The sequence below is a fragment of the Brienomyrus brachyistius genome, chromosome 15 (genome assembly GCF_023856365.1).
Source record: "Brienomyrus brachyistius isolate T26 chromosome 15, BBRACH_0.4, whole genome shotgun sequence".
NCBI lineage: Eukaryota > Metazoa > Chordata > Actinopteri > Osteoglossiformes > Mormyridae > Brienomyrus > Brienomyrus brachyistius.
The window spans coordinates 14,092,832-14,117,800 of record NC_064547.1 but is presented as its reverse complement, the minus strand read 5'-3'; the positions used below and the strand labels follow the sequence as shown (position 1 = coordinate 14,117,800).

The 24,969-nt window shown below is 39.9% G+C and overlaps 1 long non-coding RNA gene across 1 annotated transcript in view; it reads left to right on the top strand.

The window, feature by feature from the left end:
* Window positions 1-24,969, top strand: part of LOC125709380 (uncharacterized) — a 55,816-nt gene that overhangs the window by 16,556 nt on the left and 14,291 nt on the right. Inside the window, exon 2 of the long non-coding RNA XR_007382690.1 lies at window positions 21,610-21,735. This is a non-coding gene — a long non-coding RNA (uncharacterized LOC125709380). The remainder of the gene's footprint in view (window positions 1-21,609; window positions 21,736-24,969) is intronic.

Genomic DNA, 24,969 nt, shown 5'->3' with positions numbered 1-24,969 from the left:
ACTGGTCCTTACATATGCTCTGAGGCTCACTGCCGCGGATGATTCTTTCAAGGGCACAGCGTTGTCCTGCGAGTTCACATTTTTCCCCTGGGCGCTACAAAAAAACACAGAAGGAGGAAAAAAAGAAAAAAAAGCAAAGAAAAACAACAACTATGAAGTACAATTCGTACTACTTAAATTTCTGGTACAAAACCAAGTTCAGCACCTTGACTCCAAATCAGCCGGGGAAGCCTGAGGGACACTGACTCCCCCATCGATGGTCTGCCCCCCACGCTCCAGCTGGTAGCTGTAGGGCGCTGCGCCTCTGGCCATTAATGCGCCAGCTTTCACGCATCGTGCTGGGAGGTGCGTTTCTTGGGGCCTTGGCTGTTTAGGCCGGATGTGGAATCTGTCCAGAACAGAACACGGATAAAGGTGACAGTTAGGAACAAATGCCACCCATTTTTGGAGTGAGATCTTGGCAATTTGAAGAACTGGGAAACTAACAAATATTCATCCCTCCATACATTTTCCATAGCGGCTTTGTGCTGTGCAGGGTTGCGGGGGTCCAGAGCCTATCCTGGGTGCAGGGCGGGGGCTCCAGCCCATCGCAGGGCACATGCACCATTCACACGCATTCACACCGATGGACAGGTTGGCAAGACAAATTCACCTTATCTTGTATGTTTAGGCAATGGGGGGGAAACCAGTGGGGAGAAACCAGGGAACCTGACAGAAACACACAACGTCATGGGGGGAGGGGGGACATGAAAAGTCCACACACAAACAAAAAAAAAACATTCATAAATGAATAATAGCAATAATTCACAAATGTATTGATATATAAATAATGAATGTTCATGTTATGCACTATCTAAGGAATATATTTAAATCAAATATTTATATTGAATCAAAAGTAAAACAGGTACACAAAAAAATCATTATTTCCTTGCTATTCCCATGATGCCAGTTTAAAACTGGATTACAAAACAATAAAATATTTATCTTTTTTATTAGACTTTTACACATTAATACCATTTAAATCGAATAATATTAAAGGTAAAAGAAAGTATTAACCATACTAAAATCTCATGGCGAACAGTGAAACTCAGTAATGCATGCCTGTGGACACCGTATGTAAATAAAATAATGTGGCACATGATGGCACCTCCAGAACATTACTGAGAAGTTAAGTTTTTTAAATGAACTTGGCACCTTGACAGTTATGCCATAGTGATACTGAATATATATAATGGCAAGAAAATTACAATGGATTTGCGGTATGCAGAAAAAGACCGAGTAGCTACAAAATACACAAGTTCTCTAGTAGTTCTGTGGCAATGTGCAGCACATAGTGATGTAAATCAGTAACACAACTGGAATTATTTAATCAGAGCTTTTCAAACACTAAGCAACACTGAGTTTGAAATATTGTAGAAGTTTAGTATGTCAGAGTTCTCTGTCGGTATTAAAAGTACTTTTTCTTTACCTGACATGGAGTTTCTTACATTCACTTTTTTGGGATAAGTGCATCCAGGTGACAAACAATCACAAACAAATATATAAATATCTGGGGATACACTGACGTGTGACTGCAAATTGATTATACGACAGGCACATTCACTTCTGCATTTTTAGACATTTTTTACTGCGTCCATTGTTTCCGACTTAATACTAATAACATTAAAAGCATTATTCATACCTATTTCCTGTGTCGATTGCTGGATCAGAGTCCGGTTGACCCTGTGAATTCTATTAGGCAAATAATCTACCCGTTTAAATTTTCACTGCATTTTGTAGGTAGTATGATGGTCTGGAAGCCTTTGCGCATTAAGAATCTGGTGCTGTTACCATCTCTCTTCATCAAAGGTGAGCAAAACGGACTGCATCATACATGGATTCCAGGCATGGAGAAAAAAATTCTCACAGTTTTATTAGTCGCTGTAAAAGAGGGATAGGTAATTTTAAAAGGCCAAAAGGGATAAAAAGAAATAGCAGATGAAAAATAAAAAGAAACGTTCAGTGTTTTAAGTCCCCCTGCATCCAGCAGAAGAGGATGCACCTTACATACAAAGGCAGGGTAATATAAATAATTATATGTAATATGTGTAATGCATACATTCTATGTGGTACACAGAATATTTATATTCTAGATATATAGTATTTATATAATTTATACATATGGGTGCTGCGATGGGCTGGCCCCCCATCCTGGGTTGTTTCCTGCCACATACCCATTGCTTCCGGGATAGGCTCCGGACCCAGGACCCGGACCCCCCCGCGACCCAGTAGGACCAAATGTTTCCCACAACATAATAAAAACCTGTTATTTCGATGTCGTAACATTTTTCAGGTCCCCACAAAGATCTGTGAATGCAATCAAAAAACTAAAAATGCCAAAAGTCTTGTATTTTGTTTGGTTACTTATGGTTAAGGTTAGGTCCGGGTTAGGGTTACAGTCGCCATGTTGGGATTAGAGTTTTCCCTATAGAAATAGATAGAGAATCCCCACAAAGATATAATTACAAACCTGTGTGTGTGTATGTGTGTATAGTGTAGGCAAATTTATGTATATAGTTGTTCAAAGTTAATAAATATAAGAAAAAACAATTAATAAGATTGTCTTTCCCAATAATGATAGTTCTTTGTCATAATATTTCCCAATATTTATCAAGTAACTAATCTCCTAAATACAAAAAGTACTTTTTAAAAAATTTGGTCTGTAAATACCAGTCAAAACACCAGAACTCTATTAGCCTTTCTGTAGTAAAAAACAATTACAGTTCAATGACCTTTAAGCACGGCCAGGCAGCCTCTTATCTAAGTGATATGGAAAGATTGTAGCAAGGAAGCAGGAGGAACCCTTCTGATCGCATCTACATATTAAAAGTGCCACATGTCTTATCGCATCCTTTTGTCTGTAACTGACTGTTAATTCCACTTTCAAACAATACTCAACCTGTTAGTGACATTTAACAGATGAGGCTGTCTGGGAAACAATCTATAAGATCGGGGCTAAGTGGGGCTGCTTTGATTCAATGCCGCTTAGAGATTGAATAGCGGCAATTAAGATGTCAAAATGGCCTGCTAATTGCGTTCAAACTCATCAATAGTCCAAGCATCAAGCAAACGCAAATTTTTGATGGGAAAACGTAAACTAAGCAGTGACGTGCAATATCTCAGCTCTAGTTAGTTTTATACATTTATAATGATAGACATTATTTGTGTCATTGCACACGCAAAATTAATTACATTTTAACGACTGAATGGGATACTGGTATGTTTGTTTGCTATATATTTTCTATAGAATCGATAGCCTATTTTTACCACTAGGAGGGAGATTTTTTTGTTTGACAAGCATAAAAAATGCATTATTTAATTACATGTGTGTGTGTGTGTGTATTCCTCATATCTTGGGAGAATGTATGCTTGTTAAGGTCATTACCTGAATGAAAGTTTTAAAGGTTTACAAACCCAACTGTATCCGAATGCCCCCTCCCAGACACCATACATGTACAATAATGAAGGTTTCTTTTGGTGAAATCCATGAGCTTTAAACCTCTGTTACTCCATTCCATGTGTGACATCTGATTTATCTGAAAACAGCCCAGGGAGAAGTTTCTAAGACGTGTCAAAATGCAACCCGAAACTATCTGCTTTCGTCTGCCGTCCAGCAGTCATCCCCTGAGCTCTGATTTCATGTTAAAAGCTCAGCAAATTGAGCTTTAAACTTAATGATACCATTGGAATACTAATGGTACAGACTTCTTAAAAATGCCTTTTTTTTTTTTAAAGCAACGCAGTATTATGTTGGTTTCGTAGCGGATTGCCGGGTATTAAATGACAGCAGAGGTTAAACATTGCCTATAGTTCTCAACAATGTGAAACTCTTAAAAATATTGATCGTCTAGCAAATTACAGCACTTCGTAACATCTTAAGAATATTTGCAAAATTTCTAAATTTTGTTGTGCAAAACAAAAGATAGATTAAAAAAAAATTCATTGACTTTCACTACACTCATCAAGTGATTCGAAATCTTTTTTCGTTTTGACAAGGTTGTCATTTGGGCCTCTCAAAGGCACTAGCCAGACAAAGGTCAAAATGCTTTTTGTACGCGGCGATCGGCGGATGACATTGCACCGATGGCCCCTTACATCTGGCAGTCACTATGTTACGTTGCGTTTAATTAAGTGGGTTAAGCTAGCTGAGAGAGAACGAAAAAAAAATCCGGCACCGAATTAAAGCAATTACCGCTGTGTTACCTAAGACACAGCCTTTCCTATCAATCACTGCCATGTGTTCTAGAGAAATGCATATATCTAACTGCTTAATTAATATAATTTTATCTTTATTTTTAAGAAAGAAGACAGACTCATAGGATGATGTACAGCAATTTGATGTTAGAAGGGGATAGGCTTAATATAGTAATTGAGAGTGCTATTGAAGAAAGCCCAGTTTCAATATTACAGTGTTAGCTTCACTCACAAATGGCATTTGAAATAATCGTCTCCAGGTGGTTTGTACTTTGCTGTGATCAAAGGAGGAGAAAATGCCTAATAACTGTTTTAATGCATTCAGCTCTGGCTCTCCCAATCAGTAATTATAGTAGAGGTTTTAGTGACTGCAAATTAAATTACCATTTAAGAGAAAAAAAACACATATCCACAAAATAGAGGCTGGCTAAAGTGTGGAAGATTGGGTTTCAGATATTGATTTTTAAACTGATACATCAGCGAACTTAATGCTTTTATAATTTCCACTAAAATGTCCTCTTACCAACTCCTAATATGATCCATTGCCATCTGAATCAGTAATAATGGAACCGGAGGGATATTTTGCATTTTGGAATTTTTTGAATGAAACTCAAAAGTAAAAAGAAAAATGCTTGACAAGCTTAATAAAAAAAATGGACTAAATCTGTCCTGGGTGATCTGTTTAGGTATAGTTATTGCTAATGTATATCTGATCCAATGCTCCCTCAAACTCATAACATGACATTTCTGTGCTTTGTACCCCTTAACTTAGTGGCACGGAAGATAAGCAGAGAATAAAGGGAGTCATTTTAGCTGGGAAGCCTTTTAAATCCTACAGCAGATGCTTAACTAGAATAATTTATAGTGCATGTATGCTCTGATGTGTTTAAGTCTCATTGTGTCTTCCTCCGCCTCTCCGCTCCCTCACAAACTTCGCAAAGCTTTTGTTTGTCTTCTCTCGTCCCCCCCAATGCATTTATTATTAGAGTCTGTATACATTAAAAATGACAAACGGCAGAAAAATTAGCAGCACAAATAAGTGAAAGAAATCAATTGCGGGTGTTTTGATGAGTCCCGGGACCCCGCCTCAGTTCCCGTCCCCTCTCTCCCTCTCCCCATAATGCCACAAACCGCAAGCTGTTCAAGGCAGCTTAGAAATCTCTTACATCTGGAAGAGCAATAATTCATGGGATTTCACTTGACAGTCATGACAGGCAGCGGGGTAGCCAGAAACAACTGTCTCCTATGTTGTGCTATTTGCAAAGAGTCAGAAGAGGAGGAGCAGGCATAGAACAACATCCTTCTGCAGCAGATGCAAGTTGAGGAAGCTCTTTTATTTCCTGCCAGTTGCTCCATGAATGGGCCCTAAATATTATATAGACAGTAGCTATCACTTCCAACCAGAATTCCTAGCCGTCTGGTAAGCTGCAAAGCTGATGAAGGCTCATTGTTCTGGCAAAGGGTCACAGTCCTCTTAGCCCAGATATTCATGTGAAGATTTTTCACATGTTAGATTTAGATTTATAGCCATCGCTGCACCCCGCGGTGCATGAATATGATACCATCTTCTGAGCGGGATTGTTTTTTGTGAAATTTATACAGGGATCAGCCACTGTGACTTTTACTGGGCAGCCAGGAATGGCCGGGAAAGTGCTGGAATTTACTGCGGCGCAGCCTGCGCTGTTAGCCTCATGGCGGGTGTTTATGATTTTTGCAGGGGCCGAAATAAACAACCGCACTCCTTAGTGGTTCTGTTCTTTGTGAGATAACACCCTTCCCTCTGCTCCGGCCTCTTTGCTTTACTCCCACCCAAATACCACCCTCTCCCCCCTACGCAAACTGGCGCTAGTGGGTCGTGGGGATCGGCAATTGGCACAGGAGTGGCATGGAGCTCTCCGAACAGAGCCTATAGGCAGACGTTTTCACAGTCCGTGTCTGGCTTTCTGTGGCTGGTAGCTACCTGATAAATCATCGCAGGGATTTCGCCCGGGTCGGGTTTCTGCCACTTTGCCTCTCCCATAGATAGAGCCTACCGCCTGACCCCTGGGCAGAGGGGCACACGGAGGAATCGGATTCCACTTCGCGGAAGGCACCACTTGCGGGCTGCGCTGATACACGGGAGGGCGAACGATCAGGAGAGCACATGGAAGGGAGGCTGTAGACAGGGTGAGCAAATCAGGCTGGCAAAGCCCCCTCACCGGATCTACAATTTATTGGACTAATATTGGAATCTAATGGAGATGACGTCAAAACTGGGTTAACCTAAGGAGAAAGTAAGCTAACGACAAAGGTGTGAGACTTTTGACCTTTCTAATTCATAATACAGACAGGAAATTTTGGTTATGATTTTAAAAGGAATCAAAAACAAATCAGAGTGCACATTTTTCAAGACATCTGCAAAGCATTCTGGACTAATATTTCAGTCTCTTAGATAATCACACGTATTATGCTGATATACTTTAAATTACACAAAACTTCGATTTGCATTGTTTGTTATTTGAGTATTGCATGGGTACGGTGCCTCATAAATACTTCTTTTCATTTCTGGGGGTTTGTAAACATGAACGAGCTTGCAGGCAAGAAGTGCATTTCCAGTCGTTCGTCTTTGCGTGACGCAATCCTCTCAAGGAGAAGCAGTTATCGCCATACCAAAACATTCCCAGCTCGTGCCAAAACAACTAGCAGTGGCCTCCAGATTTCTGGCAAGTGATCCCACAAAGTCAAAGAGCAGAAACATGAAGTGCTACTTGAAAGGAAACATGTTACTAATCCATGCAGCAGGTTATGGTTAAATCTGTTTTCTAGTGCACTTGATCCAGCCCCTAACATTGTATCCTGCTCCCTAACAGAAGAAATACATAAAAACCCTTCAAGTTAATGATACTCATTTTTAATTGCTGTGCATGCAACTTGACAGATTCCATAACGAAAATAATAAAACTAATACAGATTCTTGCTGTGAAGCAGTGAATAAAAGAAAGAAAGAAAAAATGTAAATGTTGTTTATGTTTCTGTCTTTTGTATTCATAGTCATCTTATTTATTCTCTTTTACCATAAAAAGAGTTTCCTGACATTGCATGATCTACGAAACATATATCTTGGAATCAAATGTACCCCTTAGAGTAACATGCAAAAGGTAGACTTTCATAGTACACGTCATATTCAATTTCGACTGAGGAACTAATGAGTATCAAAAGAGAACAAACTGATTGTGCTATTAGGCTGAGTATTCACTGATCCCACAAATTTAATGGGCTGAAAAAATAAAGGTACATATAAAACATGTGGCATCAACAAACAGATGCATTGTTTTGTGCTAGAAATGATGATAGCAGGAAGAGCGGCACTTTCCTCAAACCCGCAAAACGATTCTCTGTAAATTCTGAATATGGACATTTTGTTTTTTGATAGGATCAAGTAAATAATACATTAAAAACAAATTTTATCAGATTTTTGTGCCTGTGAAGAAAGGAGTTTTAGGGTGAATGTTCTCTTGATGATATCATTTGGGCATTTCTGATGATGTCATACGGGCCTGTCAAAACGGCGTCAATTTAAGGTGAACGTGAACCTCCAATATATTTATAATGCAATCGGGATTTTTCTTAAATGCATTTACACCAAAAACGTAAAACCTGCCTTAATTTTTCATCAGAGGTTAAAATGCACTGGCCTTGACAGAGTGCCTTCCGAAGAACTGTTTTGATTTATGTGTTAGATAGAGAGTAATCTTCCTTCTCAGATAAACTGTCTCTGCCTCATGCTCAAAACAGCTGCCGGCAAGCCGGGTAAATGAATTAAAAAGAAAAAAAAAAAAGTATTTCCGCAGCTCAGACATATGCTGCTGCTGTCACATTTTCTTCTGTTTTTCACACCCCTGAGTTTAATAAGCTGCCCAGTGTCACGGCAAAGGGCTGCCTGCTGCATTCAGCTCCTGCTGAGTGTCTCCATCTTCATCAGCAAATAATAAATAGCAAATAATAAATTATGAGATATATATATATATATCTTTATGTCGCAGTGTATAAGTAGACCAGGTGGCCTTTTAGGATTCCCGGGGATTCTTACAACTGCCGTCTGCAGGCTGAAATCGCAGATTTAGTGGATCAGATTTTTTATGTTACAGGTATATACATTATAATCACTGCTAAAAGGCGAGGACTTCTGATTTATAGCTACTAAAAACAGTGTGTCCGGTATATTATCAGAAATAAGCATAGTGAATTAAGTAGAGAGTCAGATAGTGTAATACACAATAATGATGGTCTGCAAGAAAATCATAGTATAATTTCGGCGTATTATTTTGACTTGCTACATATATGCTATCAAATGGCACAAGCCTGAAAAATGCTTTGATATTTGATTATACTGTTTTGACTGGCATCCCATCCAGGGTGTTCCCTGACTTGCGCACTGTGATTCCTGGGATGGACTCCAGGCTCTCCGAGACCCTGTACTGGATGAGTAACATGGAAAATGGATGAAAGATACAATTTCCCCCTTCTAACACATTTTTTTCCCACTAATTTGTGATTTCTCAGCAGCCATCTTTGAGCACATAGACACATAAGTGATCCATCTAAAGTCTGATGCAACTATAAAATCCTAATTAGTACTAGTTTGGTGTTCGTTCTAATTAGATTTTTAAACATTTTTAATTTACAACTGGATCTGCAGCAGGGCCTCCTACGTAGGAAGCAATGCTGACATTAGTGGTGTTTCGGCCCCGGAGGCGTTGTGTGCACCCACTAATTATCATGTGGTTCTGCATAGTTGCTCTCATGCCATTGGTTAGCATATCACAGTATCCATCCAAGTGTGCAGACCAATAAAAATTTCCCCCAAATACCCAGACATTGTAACTATAATAAAACACAAATAAAAGCAACAAATACACTATCCACCCACCACCACCATTAACGGTATGGCACAAGAAGAATATACAGTTTTCGTGGGCATATAAATAATGAAGAATTCCTCTCTGTGATCCATACTCGATTGCCATACTTATTTAAAGAGTGATGTCAATTACTGCAAGTACCTTTTGATATGAGACAAAGATACAGGCCACAATAATAAGGCAGATGGAAGTGCTCCAGTAATGAAATGGTTGCACTGTGCCCGAAAGAGCCACCCTTCTTTAGGGTGCAACCCAGATGATGCAAGTTAGATCAAAGAGGGAAACAATGAAATAATGGTTTGCCCTTATTGGTTCTGTAAAAATCATTCTATCCAACATCCGTCATAAACGGCCTTCTCCGAAACCGACCAGCAATGTATCTAGCAGTGATCAAGGGCATTAAGTGATCACACGGCTTCTTTTCCTCCCATAACCAGTGTAGTGAACAGTGCTGTCATGTGCTTTAATGAGTGGCATGTATGTTTGGTGTGTATATATATATATATATATATATATATATATGTTGTGTGTTATGTTGTGGCATGATCAGATAGATGCTTTTTATATATATAAAGGCGAATGTAGGACTTAATTCTTGGAGGGCTTTGAAAGATCACAGACCACGCATCACTGGCCCTCAAAGGAGTTAATGAAGGGCAAGTTCCCAGCACACAACCACGTTAAAGGCCAGACACTCAGCATGGGCTGTACAGCGAAGGACAGTGTGACCACCCACCCCATGACCCTGTTATTAAATGTGCCCATTCCCACCTAGCGTCAAAGCCCCAAGCTTCATTGAATCACTTCCTACGATGACACGACGTTCCAATTAGGAAGCACTGATGTTACGAACAGCTGTGCAGAAGCTCTTTGTTCAAGATGTCCAACAAAAGGTCCACAGAAGAACTGGCAGGTAATCTTAAGCAGTTCAAATGCCTTCTGCATGTCAAAGGTCAAAATTAACCTTTGATCTAGAAACTAAAAGATCAACCTGGTGAAGATAAAACCTTTGGGTAGATGTCAAGCCCAGCCCATGCTTTTCTCAATGCCCATTTTGGGAATTTGCTAACTTAAATAATTTATGTAATAATTTATTCATTATTCAATTAATTCCAACTATATTGCCTTGTATTCCTTTTTATATTATTCCTTCCAAATGTATCTTCCTTTGAAAGCTCTAATTAACAAAAAACATTATTGTCCTTAGGAAAATGCTCATCGAGAGCTCATGAACATTGAAAATACATCAGTCAGTAATGCAGCGAACATCAAATGCCAAAGGTATTCTAATCAGCAAGTGAATGCTTTTGGGCAAGAAAGATGCAAGAGCTCTTCTGGTCACTTTTGACATCTTGTACCTTCTCAGGTCAGGCCAGGTGAAAATTTCTCAGAGCAGCATCTGAAATTCTCATAGAGGAAACTAATGGGGCATTCTATTAAACATTTAGAGATATATCAGCCCAAACCACTTAATTTTGCTTATTAATAAATACCAGACAAATGTTTATTAAAAACGTTAAAAATCCTTAACCATTTTAAAAATTACATTTTTCCTTGAGAAAGCAAAGATGATTTTTGTCGCACTCTTTGCGCAAATTACCATGACCCTGGTTACAAAAGCGACAGATATCGGCAGTCTTTTTCATCGTCATTTGGCAAGAAAGTTCAGTAACATCATCTGCATACTTAAAATGCAAGTGGTTATCATGTACGGTTCTGTGATCGCTGACAAGAAACTCATTTATAACAGAACCATGCAGAGGGGCCTCTGCCTATTGGTAGAACAGTCAGGGATGCTGCTCTAGGAGGTAAGACGAGGGCTTGAGTTGCTACGTTATTAAATCATTAAATAAAAATTACGAGCATATAAATAGCATGAACATAAAGCATGATGCAGATTCAGAACATTTGCACTCTTGATTTAGTGCTGGCATGTTATCTGTTCATATACAAATAATTTTTTTTGGTTTCGGCATCAAATAGTTTCAGAATTTAGAGGTAATAATTTAGATCAGCCTTTCTCAATCCAGGGACCTCCAAGATGAAAGCAGACCTGAGCTAGGGACCCCCTACCACAAGTGTGTGATCACATAAATAAGAAGGATCTAAAGGGGGGGGGTTAATATTTCTTGTGGATCTCCTGCCTGCCATTGCTCTGTGTACCTCCAGGGAATCGTGGATGCCAAGGTGAAGACCCCTAATTTAGATTAAAATCAGTTTTAATTTAGAGAATACGGCTGGAGTGTAAAAACACCATTGCTAAGAATTCATTTGACACTCTTACTCTAGATTTCATTAATAAATCAAGTTTACTCAGCTGTTAATGAGAGGAAGTTATTCACTTTAAACAAGTGATGTTAGTGTATCATGCAGAATTACTTGGTTTATGGAGACTCAATAAAGAAAATCCACAGAAATTAATGTTGTTTTTTTTGTTACATGATTCTATTCGTGACTTCCATTCTCCATCGAACATGGGCTGTCCCCATGGTGACGCAACAGGACATTTCAGAATGCTTAGTATGCAGCTATGGCACTGTCCTTGACTTCCTGGAAATGGAAGCTGTAGAAAAAAATCAACATGCATAACTCATTATGTCAAATGTATGCAGCTTGGATCCAGGACTAATTTAAACCAGTTTCTTTTAAATCTGCAGCATGATAATAGTATGAGGTTGGGGGGGGCTATACTACCAGTAAAATACAAAAAAGGTAAAAAACTTTTGTTATATTGTTATAAGAAAAAATAAGAAAAAAAACCTGAAGTGAGTATCACTCCTCCATCGAGCTGTTCTACCCTGCGCTGAAATTTTGCCTGACTTCTCTCTTTTCAGAGTGCAGGAGTGGAAAATCAGACTATAGGCTCCTGGAATTATTTTCCCACAGTATGAATGCATATAAGAATAGGAAAAAAGGAAGCGAAAAGGAGAAAAAGAAATAAAAATGGATGTCTTTTGTATTGTGCATAAAAGATATAGAAACTATTTGAAGTGGCAGCAGACAGTAGCTACTATACTTATTGCCTGCCTTAATTCTTCACTGCACACTGTCTCAGTGCGTAAGATAAAACTGCCTGTGTTAATGCAGCTCTGTAATACTGAAAAGCTTAGACTATATTATGTATGTATATTTTTACACAAGCAATATAATCTTAACCTGATGTTTAATACATGTGACTATGAACTAAATATGTGATTTTAGATTTTTTTTTAATTAATGTGGGAAAGTTATGCTCTTTTTCCATGGATGAGCAACACCGCACTTTTGTTCTTTTCTTCCCAAAGGATTATTATCTGATTCAGAGTCTTGGATAGTGTTCCCTGTTCCAAGCTAGCTTTTGTAAATGTTCTGACTTATAACTCTAACCAGAAAATTTTAGTATCTGGAGTTTGTAAGTATATCTTTGTAGGGAAATCTCTAATCCCAACATGACAGCCTTAACCCCCACCCAGCCCTAACCTTAACCATAAGTAACTAAACAAAATACAAATCTTTTGTCATCTTAATTTTTTTGATTGCAATCACAAATCTTTGTGGGGACCTGAAAAATGGTACCCACAATGTCAAAATAAGAGGTTCTTATCATGCTGTTGGAGGCATTTGGTCCCCACAATGTAACATAAGCATAATCCACACACACACAAATTTGTATTCATATCTTTGTGAAGACCGTCCATTCATTTCTATGAAAAGAACCATAATCTCAGCAATGACAGCCTTAACCCCTACTCAACCATAACCATAAGTAATCAAACAAAACACAAGACTTCTGACATTTTTAGTTCTTCGATTACAGTCACAGATTTTTGTAAAATTGAGTTTCCCCTTGTGGGGACAAAAAATGGTCCCCACTATACCGAAATAACAGGAATTCATCCATTTGTGAAATATATACATAACCCACTCACACACACACACACACACACTCACACACACACACACACAACAAGGTGTTTATATGCCTGTGTAAAAGCTAAATGATTAAATAGCACTGTCAAAACCATTTTTCATGCTCACTGCAAAACCCCTCAGTTTGACTCTGCAATATCTGCAGTTCTAATAGCTATGCAAAAGCCTCTATCTTATATGTGGCAACTAGCATTTGACCTGCAGAGATGTTGTACAGTTGTGGTAGTCATCAAAGCAGTCCCTGAAGCAAAATTAAACAGAAAACTGTTCTTCAAATGACCTTATTCATCTTTGGACCATGTTGTAGATTCGTACACACGCACATGACAATCAGAATCATGCTGAAAGTGTTGCATGCTGGGAGATTTGATGTTATCTTTTCATAAACAAATGAAAAATTTGGAAAGGCGTCAGAGTTGCTATTTCTGTGTGATGTTATTTAATCGATCCAAGTACGTCACACTGCAACTCAAAGGAGGACAGGATCACAATTATAACAGCTGGATGAGCCTCTAAAAGGGGAGATACCATAGAAAGTAATACTAGCATGATCATACTGACTAGTCCAGTTATTCATTCTTGTCTCTTGTAACTTTTCAGCTCTTGGTTATTTCACGAAGGAGAATGGCGGTCACACTTAATGATGTAACGGAACTCTCCGGTGACCGCGTCCCTCGCCGCCCGTCCACATTATAAATGTCCCCAGGATGCCATTATTGATTTGTTTTGAAACCCCCAACTTGTATCGCTGTCGTTTTCAGTTTCGATGTCCCTTGATATTCCCGGCCTAATAATAACCCTACGCGAACCGAGGGGGGCATTTACAGAAAAAAAAAGCAGGCCGCACATTCATTTCGTTGACGCGGTTCTCGCCTGGCACCCCGAGCAGGAGCACGGCGGCTGAAAAACCCTAATTTGATCCATCTGCCACAAACGTCAACTTCTCTTTGCGGCTACATACTTCAGCATCGACTAGCGATGCTTCTGACATATTCACAGGTGGCCTAGTCGATTATTTTACATAATAAATCCTATACCGTTTCGTTATATCACTCCAAGACTTTCTGTCCGATACGTGTGATCAGTATGATGACGTACCTCTGCGTCCTCCGTTCGGCTAACGATAATTCGGACTTACAAGAACCTCTGTATCGCATTACCCGAAAATCTTATTGTTCTCCGAAATTATATTCCTTCTGGTGATGGATTTTGGTATCATTCGAAGTGTCAGAATGCTTAAAAAAAAAGACACCGACAACATCGTGCCTCGACGACATGGCGCAACTTGAGTGATGGGCAGACAGCATTAATTCCAATACTCGCGTCATACCTTTGCACAGCTGAAACGCTTTCGGGTGAAGGTTGTGGCATTATGGATCAATAGGCCTTATAAAGTGAAACCAGAAACCCATCCTCTGTTTTAATGCGGACACTGGAGGAGATGCAGGAGATGTAGCTGATGTCAGAGAGCGGTCATTATAGGCGTGGAACGATTGGCACGAAGCAGCAGGTATCTAAAAGCTTCTCACGTCGTTTCACATCTGATGGGCATCTAAAAATATGAATTTTCCCCCAAGAGCGCCCCCTCCCGGAGGGAGCGAGACGGGGAGCCATATGTTTATGTAGTACTTTTATCTGATGCTCCCATATAATCTCCAATGGATATCAAAGGAGAGCCTCATCCCCAACTGCAACACGGCATCCAAATCCTACAAGACAGACTCAGCTTTGCAGGTGGCTTCCTCATTCATCCGACGCCTTTGTCACCCGCCCGTCTGCTGAGCCTTCTCCTGGGCGTCCCGGGCCGGGCTTATTTTCACACTGCCGCACCCGCTACTTGATCCCGCTTCATCTACTTCATAGCCCTTAACATTTGTTCGGCCTATTAGACCAGTGGGGGCCTTATCATATTTTCCATCACAGAGGCTGCGGAGCTGTCAAGAAATGGAAATGCTTTGGAGTTCCACATTTTCCCTGACGCCCCACGAGGCGGCATCCGCCACCCCCCCCCACGATCTATCCCACCCCAGGTTCATCTCCCCTTCTCCAGAAATCTCGCACGAACATTCACATCCCAACACCCCTGCAGTTATCCACCAGGATCCCTTTACATATGGCATCTGTAACTACAAACATCACAAAGACCCTACCATGATTAGGCTGCCAGGATTTATTAAGCTAGAAAGTATCAAAATTTCTACAAGTGACCTCTGACCTCCTTAAGAGCCCAGCTCCTTCCCCAACCATTTGCTCCCTCCTCGAGCAGGCAGCGTCACATCACAGAGCGCCCGTCTTGACCTTGACCGGAGCATACACCCACCGAACGCTGATGAATTTGAGCCAATTCATCACAGAACTGCAAATTTAATCAAGTCGACATGCACGGAAGAGCTGACCATGATTAAAACCCTAAAGTTACTCATAATCTAGTAATTTGTGTAAACTCTTCAGGACCGTGCTGTTTTTAGAGGACAGAGAATATATGAGTGGATTGCAAAACAAAAAAATGAAAAAAAAAGTTCTCAAACGAATGTTTTGTGTTTGCTCATACAATATGGTTATTGAAGTCAAAATGAAAAAAAAGAATAAAGTTTACAAACAAAGCAAGGCCATTATGCTCCGCTAGCTTAATGGGTTCTTGCAGTTAGCTAATGCAAATGGAGTTGTGCAACAATTTTTATTTGTTCCAAGTCCAGGATTTTTCCTTTACACATATTACAATAGCTTTGATGTTCCATAATGGCAGTTAACTGTCTTGTTTTTGGCTGCTTTTCTTTTCCTTTGGCCGTCTCGGGGCTTGTGTTTAATGGCTTTATGTTGATGTTTTATAAAAATGCATGGAAAAGCATTTCTTCCTAACAAATCATTGATAATACAATAATAGATTCCATCCTGGACACTTATCGTTCTTGAGAAATAAGTAAAAAAATATAATAATAGTAGTTAAAAAAAGGACACAAAACAGGAACAAAACGATTTCTTTAAAAGGCGCCAACAAGTGTATGTGTCTCGAGGCGTGTGTCCATGCCTCTAACCTTTACGATGCGGTGACTATAATCTAACAACTCTCATTTAACACCTTCCCTCTGACCAGGTGCCAATTAGTGCCATATGTTAGCACGCTAACCGCTTCTGGGGCGGCTCTCTTTCTGTTTGTCACACAGCACTGATGTTGGGCCCCTGCCTGAGACCTGGATGCCTGCTGCTCGTAGAGTAATCCCAGCCCTCATCAAAGTGCGACTCCGAGGGGGGTCGCTGCGCCGGACCGTTGCAATAAACGACTCGCTCTCCCACCTATTGCCTAGCCACCCCCCCCACCCAGATCTGCCTTTGCCAGCACCGTCCTCCACCCTCATTGGGAGGACACTCATGAATACGGGGGGGAGGGAAGAGAATTCGAAGAGATGTGATACCTTGGGGGACGGCCGAGAAGAGCATAGATGGATTCAGATGAAATTGCCTATGAGTCTGTTCTTAATTAATTTACATTTACATTTAAATAACGTATAAGGCGCCAGGACCCTCTCTCCAAGCCACAATGTGAATGGGATCCATTAGTAAGAGCGGAATGTGACAAGTATTTTTAGAAACCTAATTGTACATCAGGAACGTTATAAGATTCTGAAAGATTGTTTGCACTGCCGAATTATGCGTTTTTCATTATCAATATAGAGTTCATGTGGGCGTGATAGCTGGAGCCTTGATTACATTGCAAATAGAACGATATGGAGGCTTCAGCTCAGCCCTGAGTGGATGACAGCTCATTGACTGATACTCCTATTACAGCGCACGGCTTATGGAAGGGATGGGGAACGTATATTTGCAGGGCAAGTCAGCGATTGGCCCCGTGCTTTGCCTTAAAAAAAAAAAAACTCAGCAGTGGTCTACTCGTACTTGCTGTTTTATTTATCAGTCCTAGGTGTGAAAATTTGTATAAATCAAATAGATATTTAATGGTGTTTGGGGGCGAGTGCTCTTCTAGTTCACAGTGGTGTAAAATTGCAAAAAAAAAAAGAAATATACAGCTTCAATTCCAGTATTTTTCCTTTCATTAGTAACGTGATCCCAAAGACAATATCTATTTCTCCGCAATTATAATGCAGAAATCAGGCTCTTTTCAAAGACAGGGGGAGGGAGATGCTCACGCAAGCAAGTTTGGGTAGAAATCTAAAACCGCAGCACCTATTTAACAATCCCTGTATTTGTAGCAGGTGGGCACAGGAGCGGCATGGGGGGGGGGGGCAGGAGGGCTTGGGGCACAGTGTGGGGGGGAAGGTAAGATTGATGGTCTCGATCGCGAGATTTATCCTGGTATGTTTACAATGACATTCCTGTGCCGCGGCCCGAATGACTGCATCACACTGCCCAAAAAGGCAGCTCCGCAGCCTACCAGAGTAATTTGTCCTGATGCAGTAAATAACTAGGCATAATGAAAATACCCTTGATGCATTCAGAGCTCTGATTGATGCTTAGCAAGACATGGCCAAGGCAGAGCATTCCCTGTGTCCCCCCCCCCATTTACATACACAAACCGGTAAGGGGGGGTGCCGCTTTGGTAGGTGGGGAGTCTGAGTGCTGCCAGCTGGTGGGGATCCTCGCAATTTTAAAGCAGTTATGAATTACTGTTGACCTCCTTGGCCCCCATGTGATAGCATGCTAGACTGAGGCATATTGAAAGTCATCAGTCTGGAGTCGCCATTATTAGTGTGATATGCCAGGGAGGGGGGTGGGGTGGTTGATGGCTTTCAATCACTGCCAAAAAAAATAAGAAACATTAGTGCACCCACGTGATTTTTTCAGTAGATTCCAAAGTAAGGCAACCAAATAAAACACACACACACTCACAGACACATACACACACACACCACCAGCAATGTTTCTGCTCAAAGCTTGTGCATGCTAAGATGTCTCGGTTCCTCAGTTTCTGGTTCTGAAGCATTCTCGCCGTTCGGGTCAGCTATTAAACTCCACTGTCACTTCCCACCAGAGGCGATGGCGCTCAGGCGTTCCTGTGACGAAAGTCAGAATTCAAAGTCAGCTATCCCTGGATGCCGACGTAACTCACAGACAATGCACTCTCCCAGATCGAGAGCAGTCCGACTCAGATTCACTTGATACATTTAGGAATTTTAGCATTTCTTTCCATGACTATAATAAGATCTCGTGTAATGGTTTATGGGAGATTACAAAAAAAAGTAAAGAAAATGATACCGGAGAGGTATTACATTAATGATTTTTCAATCAAGAACACAGCCTGACTCCAAATAAAAATTTATGCAAAGTTCAAGCCCATTAAGGCCTGTAATCAGGACTATTCATTAGACCCCTGGTTCCACTGACGTTATCCGCTGCTTTTAATATGGGCCCTGACTTGGCAATCTCAGGCAAAAAAAGGACAATGAAAGGGTACAGAGGATGAAAGCCCGAATGCTGCTCACTCATGTTTCCTTTAGACATATCTTTAATAATTAACCAAGGGCTCTCTCTGGCCTTTTATACCTTTGAAGTGCATATCAAACATATCTCAGTTCATATTTTACTAATGTTATTTCATTTTGGCCCCTTTAAATGCAGTTCCGCCAATGGTAATGGGCCCGATCTCCATCAGCGCGGTGGAACAAACAGGCAGAGATCCTGCACAATGAAAAGATTGATGCATTGGTTTTGCTTCATATCAGTTCAGTCGCACGCTGGAAAAAAAGCACTAGGAATGACGAATTTGGTGGGGGGGTGGGGGGTAAATTCAGAGAAGGTGATGAGGAGGGATGGAATCAGAGGTGGATGGAGGGTCCGTCTCTTATAAGAGAGGGGATAACATGCATTAAACATGTCTGGGAAGGACTGACACCCCCTTTTGTCTCTGGCATCACAACAAAGAAGGGCATGTGGGAGAAGATGCTGCTGTCAGACAGACGTGTCCTTCAGTCCAGTAAGACAATAACAATTTCCCATAATGCACGCCTTCTAGGGTGGAACCATTAACACCGATTATTAACATGACAAATGGCAAAACCATCCAAAAGCCGCGATCACGTTCACCAATTATGGACCCGAAAAGTATTCCAAGATTCAGGAAGCGTCAATCTGTTTTGAAAAAGAATGACTAGGAAAGAATCAGCCCTGGATTCAGTTCCAAAAAAAAAAGAAAAATATAGAAGTTACAACGTGATCTGTCTTTATTGTGACATAGTGGAACTGACCGTTCCTGATAAATGATATATACAACACAATTTCCCCGCAATGGGCTGGCATTCCATCCAAGCTGCAATCCTGCCTGATAAGCAGATGGAAGATGGATGGATGGACAACACATTTTGCTTAAAGTCTAATGCAAATCCTTTTATCCTTGAGTGCAGTATTATTTTCGTAGTTTGGGATTTAGCCCAGAGAACGATAGAAGCATTTTTCATTATTTGCTATGATACGCAACAATATAATTCTTAAAGAAGTAAACATGGATAAACAATCAAACGTAAATCTGTGCATCCACGCACATGATATTTAGCAGATGCGACAAATATAATATTTTATGATTAAAAAAATGATGGTTCAGTTTAGGGTGAGTCGCAAAGTGGAAATTTCCATTTAAATGAAAGAGTAAATGCTAGTGCTGTAAATCAGAAAGGTGCATGTTGATTAAAACTGTCTTTGCAGATCCACATTACTGTTTGCACACTGCACTGGTAAAACTACATACCTTTCCAGTGCGATTTGTTTAAACTACCCCCCATCTTGACTTTGACAAAATCAGCTGGCCTGCAGTAAATGTTGCTCACACATACATGCTATTAGCCAGAAAAGGGAAGACAGTGCTGTGTTTTCTGCACATTTAGAGTAGTTTCAGATGCTTCCCATGCATGAGACGTGGATGAAATGAAGCCTGCGGGGTGGGGAATGGCAAGACAGGCCTTGGAGGTCCACCTGAATCCCAGATTCGACCCGAGACAGTCGTTTAATGTATCATTCATAACTCTAGTCAGCTCCTGTCCTCGCTTCCATTTTCTTCACTTTCGCCATTCCACGGACGAGCAAATACTTCCCATTGCCCCTGTTTTTTTGGTTTTTGTCTGCACTGCTCATGAAATTTCTCCTGGGTTTATCTGGAGATTTAAAAACAAAAAAAAAAAAAAACGGAGACTATACAAAATGGCATGCAGGAGACAAAAAACATATAGTCACACATGCTCGCAAGATGATTCGGCATAAGAGGTTCGCTGTGATTCGCTGTGATTCAGATTAACAGTGGACAGCATCTCCAATATTATGCTCCTGGGTAAGGTTAAGGATTTTCTTGCTATACAATACAATAACAAAAAATGTATCCTTTTCTTCTGTATGGGTCATCTTAACATAAAAAATAATATATTCATTTCAAAACTCAATTTGAACATTTTATTGTGAATTCTCTGACCTCTATTTTGCCTAAAAATACAGGGAGCAATCACGTTTCTTCTGAATGGACAAAAAAAAAAAAAGATCCTTCATCTTAAGACCTAATCACTGGCACCCATTAAATTTAGGGGTATAGATATTGCTGGAGGTAGAACTGATTATAATGGTGAATGAAGACTTGTTTGGCTCACTCCCAGTGGATAAAAAGAGTCATTCTTCAAGGTGATGCATTTCTGTGAAGGAATACATTTACAAGTGAAAGGGGCTGAATACATGGGTGAACCCTCAGTCAGGCAGATGCACACAGGCCCGGGTGTATTTACAGAGGCAGAGGCGGACTCTGTTGCTATCCGTATAAAGTAAACACTGAAATAGGTTTTCTCAGGACAGACCGCCATTTGCAACCTTAATCTGTGGAAACTCAAAAACAGTTAATGTAAGCAGAATTCAAATAAAATAAAAGGTGTCACTTTACAATAAGGCTGACCATACAAAGGGTTTATGAATGGTTTATAATCTGGTTATTAATTGTTGTAACACTTTGTTAACAGACAATTATTAACAGACAATTTTAAACAAGTTATAACACAGTTTTCTTTTTATTAATGAGTTACTGCCATTTACAAGTGGCAGAAGGGAACCTGTAAAGTGGTACCAATAAAATAATGATCATGACTGAAAGCATCAAATTAAGCTATGCAATAAAATGAAAAAAAAAATACTTTGAAATTCAACACTAAAAAGGACAGATTCTCATTTAACAATAATCAAGATCTCATTGTAAGCTACATTTGAAACAAGTATTACGTATAGTGTTGTGTGACATATTTTAGACTATTGCAATGGAAAAACATTGTTGCTACAGCAATAGTACATTTTTCCATACAGATGTTTACTTGACACCGCACATTTGTCAGTTAGGAGTTCATCATAAGATTTATGAGCTGCTTCTAGATATCAACCTAAGTGACATTGTAATATTAAACCTCAGCCTTTAACCTAGCTTGTCTGGGGTTTCTCCATTCAACCTTCCACAATATTACTGTGAAGGTTATGGATTCATACCTACATCCATTCTAAAATATATAGCAATGCACCACTGCATCCAGCTTTTATTTTTTTTTTACCCATGCCCTGCGACTGATGTGTATTCTAACATGTGTTCACACTGCAGGAAGCATCAGAGGGGAAGCAGTTCTGGAATGTTCCGTCATATAACCGGGAAGCCGTCGAGTTACTGAGCACCTACATGAGACAAGTAGCATTGGGGCGATGCAAATATGCATCCTTCTAAGATCAGGTTTGTCAGACTCGGAATGTTACAGATTGGAAATGCATTACAGATGCAAAATGCATTGATTCTTTCAAGCAAACTACAGTCGCATTTGCTTTCTGGAGGAAGCAAAAACATCACATTAAGTCACCCAGGCTTTAAATGTCTTCTGGGAGCATTTTTTTTTTTTTTTTTTTGCATGGTGGAGGCATCTTCTACTGAGGGTTTGCTGGCAACACAATAAGACGTGAGGTGGCACCAGCAGGAAAAATGGTAAATGGAGACTCTATGGCAAGTCAAGTCAAACTTTATTTACAAAGCATGCTTAAACAGCCTAGGCTAACCACAGTGCTGTACGGCTAAAGGAAATACGTCAATAAAAAAACATATATACACATAACATAACACCAATCATGACCAGCCAGGCATAAAATATGCACAGGAATACATTCACGCCCACAAGCATCCGCATAGTCATGAATGTAGATTTACCAACATATACAAACATAATTTCAACCTCTCACAGGGTCATTGGCCAGCGAGAAGAGGGTGATCAGTGTTGGGACAGGCCAAATATGGCAAGGTAAACTGTTCCAAAGAAAATGGCAGGGATGAGGGTCTCAGAATTCAGTGATGCCTTACCTAGCATTTAGCAGTTAGCAATTATTCAGACATGCTTTCAGTTGGCTATTAATGCAATATTTTTGCATTTCATGCTGCTGAATGATGGTCACCAACCAAACTCTTATTGGTTCTGCTATATTACCCTCTGTTGTGTCTATACTTTCATACTGGAGACGTCTCTGAGTATCTGACTACTCAAGTGTCACCACATGTTACATATGTCCTGTAAACTTAAACTGAAAATTAAGTTTCTGTGCTTTGCACAGAAATGATTTCTAAGATCACACAAGTTTGTCAATAATCTGAATGCCTTATCTATTATACATTTTGTTTTTATTCCTGACAACAGGCAGGGATCTATGTTTAAATACAATTTTTAAATATTTTAAAGAATCAATAAATTAATTCCATTATTGCCACATGAGGAAGATTATCTTACCTGGGAAGTACTCTCTGCGATTGATTTCTGTAGCTTTGTAAAGTACTGCCCCCACTAAGCACTTGGCTTCTCTGGTGAATTCCGCCCCTCAGACCACAAACCGTGTTGCGGTCCAGGCTGCATACCCTGAGAAGGCATACAGCTCCTCTAGGAACACCACAAAATAATCACAACACTCCCACGCCTGAGTTTACCTGGTCATTCTTAGCTGTGCATCTTGTAAAGTAGCTAATTGGGGCTGTCAATGATTTTTGGGGCTTTTATTTTGTCCTTCTGGAATACTTGCAAATATGTTGGGTCTTTTTCTAAATTGCCAAAACAAAGTAAACAAACGGGCCTTTCATAGGCAGTAATTTCATTCCTTTTCTGTATACTCTCCATCAACACCATTCATAATTAATGGATTTCTAGATCGCTTCTGGCAGTATTAAGTTTTATTCCTTGCTGTTTGTCAATATCTCTGACCAGCTACGGTTTTATTATTGACAACGTCTGCCCACATATTCCCACGTAATTAAGTTACATTTCAAACTTCAAGCTATTATTTTCTCCCTTCTCTTGTATCATTCCCGGAAGTGTGTGAAATGACCGCTTGGTGCTCTTAATTTCGTCTGCTGTTTCATCCTTCTCTGTAGGTGTCTATTTTATTGTTAAAGGTCACCCTCATTTGTCTGGCACAACAAAGGCAGCCCTTAAAGTTGCCGGTGGTTTTGACAGACAGTGGTCTCCTATAAGTGATGGCCTTAAGGACAGACCTGGCACTGAGAGACAGTCACCACAGCAAGGGAAATAACAGATAACAAATCATGCCACAATTTCTCTTCCCGGCGTGATTGACGACTTCACAGTGGGCGCAACTTTTCAATGTCTTCAGATTAAAAACTCCTCAAACAAATGAGTTCTAAAAATACTGTCCTGGGGCCCTGAGAATGAGTGTCTGGACCTAAATGCATTTTGTAAAGAGAAAGGAGGAGATACAGAAGAGAACAAGAGGCTGGGTAAACGGCTTGCGTGTTTCAGAAGGCACACATTTGCGAGATGTGCCTCAATTACTCATCTGTTCCTATATTTGTCATGTGTTTTTAAACAGTAAATGAAGAGAAGGACGTAGAAGGAATGCAAAGGTCATAATTTATGCACAGGAATAAGTCATGCCAGCATCCATAAGATGCATTAAGACATCCATAAGATTCAATCCAGCATCCGTTAGACTTCATACAGCCGCCACAGGGTCTTTGCTGCCAGCCGTGAGATTTGTACTGGGAACCGTAAGATTCGTACTGACAGCAATAATGTAAACATCATGTACGCCCATAGAGAGTAGATTTTTATGGCATACAAGTGGGTTAACATGTTAAACATGATGATCAGCTATGCAATTTACTATGTATTGTTACCCTTTATTTTTAATTTAATCAGTTGTAATACGGAACGTGCCGTCGCAATTTTTCGAAAATCCAAGTAAAATATGCAATTAATTTACCAGCCAATGTTTAAATAGCCAACAGAGCAATAAAGTCGATGATATACTGCAGGTCATTAAGAGGAGAAAAGTTTGATTTTATGGGCATGGTGTGACTTAAGCATAGATGACCTCTGTTTTCACAAATGACATCAAACTCCTTTTTAATATAATCATAGTGAGCTGTATATCAGTCAAATGCCCCCATAAAGTATAGTAGGACTAAACTGGTTGAAAAAAAGTACTTTTTCTTTATGCAGAAGATATTACTGAGTCATCAATAGATAGATAGATAGATAGATAGATGGCAATGTGTAGTCTTGCCTGAAGGCTCCGTAATCAGTTATATTATTTGCCGTAGCATATTATCATTCATTCAAGCAGTTAAATAATTTACAAGTACCTTACTGTCTCATAAATGACACATTGCAGCTTAAACAAAAATGATGTAAATAATGCACCACACACACACACACACACACACACACACACAAATAAAGAACTGCATTTCTGTATACATTTACCAAATAGCATTCAGTCAGGATATTTCACGTATCAGTCGAAATGAAATATTCATTAGAGGGGGCCATTAAAACCTGCAGTTCAGTAACTGAAACTGACATTTAGACACAAAAACATCAAGCACATGTGAATCTTTATGTTTTACTATATTTCAGGTTTCTCTGAATCCTTAAATGTCTCTCTAAGGAATATGGTCCTGGCCAATGTGTTGGTA